Source organism: Ceratotherium simum, chromosome X (genome assembly GCF_057802395.1).
Source record: "Ceratotherium simum simum isolate JZ-2026a chromosome X, ASM5780239v1, whole genome shotgun sequence".
In the NCBI taxonomy this organism is placed as follows: Eukaryota; Metazoa; Chordata; class Mammalia; order Perissodactyla; family Rhinocerotidae; genus Ceratotherium; species Ceratotherium simum.
Window position 1 is genome coordinate 21,730,090 of NC_141940.1, and position 2,909 is coordinate 21,732,998.

Genomic DNA, 2,909 nt, shown 5'->3' on the forward strand with positions numbered 1-2,909 from the left:
GGCTCCGCGAGTCAGGGTGGTGGAGAAGCCTGAGATGCCCCAGGCAGCCTCTGCTGGCTCCCAGTCACCCAGAATAGGGTGTAAGCCCGCCCCGGGCAGAGTCCAAAGATCTCCAAGACAGAAGAGCAGCAGCTGGTCTCAATCAGCCTGCCTCTCCCATCCCCCTTTTCAGCAGCCCAGCCCTAGCCATTCCCGAATTCTGTCCACCTCCCTCCAACAAGCTGTTTCCCATTAGCTCTCCCACGCCAGGCTCTGGCTACAGCCCCACCTTTGCTTCCAGATGAATGTTTATCCTTCTTCCTCTGAGCTGGCCAGTCTCAGAAGACAGAAGACACCAGCATCCTCTCTCCCTAGTGCCTGGGAAGGCCCACTGCACCCCTCAGGGAAGTTGCTTATAGCTGAAGAGTGACTTTCTTGAGCTAGAGTGAGTCCCCTCAGGAGAGCCGACTCTGTAAAAGTGCAGCCAGCCACAGGCGGAGGGGAAGATGGCCCTTCTCTTGGGGTGGCAGGGATGGTGGAGTCCCATTCAGCTGCACATTCTCCACTCTGGGAGATCCAAGCTGTTAGTGCCATTCACACCTGCAAGAGAACGAACGCCCAAAGGCCTATGTGGAGGAATGAGGGGATGCCACTGAAGAGGGAAGAAGACCCAGAAAAGGAAGTTTGGGGGCACCCAGAAGACAAATTTGGTTAACTGGACATGCCCTATTTGCCATAGCTTCTAGAACAGGGCTTTGGTTTCCCTGAAGTGCGGGTCACTCCTAACCAGCATAACTCCCTATGGGGAAGTGGAGAAGCTGAGGCCAACCTTGTCTCTACACCACCCACATCAGAGGGCAGCTCGCTGCACCAGCGCCAAAGCGGCTCCTAGTAAATGCCCTCTAGAACCCTCAACCCTATACCCCAGAGAGGAATGCTTCTGAGAGACAAACAGACCAAATGGACAGCTGCTCACCTAGCCTGCAGGGCCCCCGAGGCAAACCCCCCATTCCTTTTGGTCTTATTTTTAATGTATTTACATTCTGCTTATGTCCACAACAAGTTCAAGGTAGCTTTCAAATAATTCATCCAAATACAATAAAATAGACCGTTCTGAAGAGGAAAAGGAGGCCTTCATGGGACTCCCTGAAGGAGGGGAGTCTAAATGAGTAAGGAAGTTCACTGAGGTCCACCTCCAGGAATAAAAGCGGAGGGCAGAGCCCACAGCCTCAGGACAGACCAAGAACAAGGACTGTGAGAACCCTGTGTGGCTCTGGGACTGCTGACGCTCCCGCTGTCTTTTCCTTGCCCCCTTCCCATTCCAGAAGTGGGAATGAAGTTATTCCTAGAGACCAGAGGACTGGGGAAATGCCCCCTCAAAGGCCCTTCCCTCCCCTATGCACTGTATTAGCCATCCTGAAGGGCAAGCAGGAAGATTTGGTGGGGTCATGCAAAGGAGGGACCCTGAAGACAGCCTTCTAGGACAAACAGGCCTGTCTTCTCCACTGAGCCTAGGAGCCAGACTGCTGATAACGGCTCAACACAAGGTTGACATAAGGGAAGCCATATTGTAGAAAAGAAACCCTGTTGTAACTTTGAATCACTTCTGATTAACTAACCCAGACACGGGCAGAAAGTCTATGCTGATAGCCATCATTAATGACAACCGAAAGATCAGGGTATAGGACGTTGCTCTGGTCTCTGATGCATATCCAGTAAAACAAGACTATCAGGAACTCAGAACACACGTCTTCTCCCACCCAGAGATTAGATGGATGCCCCCAACCTGGAGACAAACTGCCTCCCCCACCGGAGGGCCAGCCCCCTATATAAGTGGCCTGTAGTCTTTGTTCTGTAAGATGGTTCTTTTGGACATTAGTCGGCCATCTTCCCCCTTGCTAGCAAGCTGTAATAAACTGCCCTTTCTCTCCTACCTCCTTGCCTCTCGACTACTGGCATGTCTTGCAGTGGGCAGATGACCCCACCTTTGGGCAGTAGCACTGCCAGAGTTTCAATCCCGGCTCTGTTACCCACTTGCTTAATGGTCTTGGGCAAGTGACTTCAATTCTCTGAGCCCACAGTTTCCTCCCCTGTGAAATGGGATAATAATAGTACTAACTTCTTAGAGGTGTGATGCAGATTAAATGGGTTAATGTTTGTGAAGCTCTCAGAACATGGTTGCCGTAAGGAGTAAATGCTGTATAAGTGTTCATTAAGTCAAATACATAACTAGAACTAAAACCAGTCTCATCTGTACCTTGTTCTTTCTGCCCCTGGCATCCAACACTGCTGAAATGGCAGTTAATGTTACAGGAAAGGTCAGCCGGGCTGAAGCGCCAAGCTTAGGAGCAAATGAACCAAGCAGGCATCCCTCCCCCTTCCTCTGGACTCTGCCCGGGGAAGGTCTCGGGTGAGGATGCCTTACCCTCAGCTCCTCCCTTATCTCCTTATCTCTAAACCAATGTCTTTACTCATCAGTTTGGGGGACTTGAACCCAAGTTGGCAACAGGCCTGAAGTGGAAAGAAGTGATTCAAGGTGGGGAGGGTGAATGGCCAAGAGTCCTTGTATCAAAGGTGTTTGGAAGATCCATAAGTCACTGGATTCTTGCTGTGGCCTGCATAGGCAGCCCATCTCTGCTGGTCTCACTTTTTGGTGCAAGGCTAGCCTAAAGGCCAAATTCTGAAACTAGAGAAGTTGTTCTTGAGAGTCCCTCCAGTCCATGCCTCTTTTTTTGCACCTGATCCCCCCACAGGCTTGTCACCCTGCCTTCCTGCCTGGGTCTGCCCTCTCTGGGCACCCATGCCTGCCTAACTTCTACCAGAATGCACCTACTCGACTTGCATCTTCTCCCACTCAGTGACAATAGGTGTCCTGAGTCACAGTTCAGATTACGATTACAACCCATCTCACGTGTGTAACAGAAAATGCA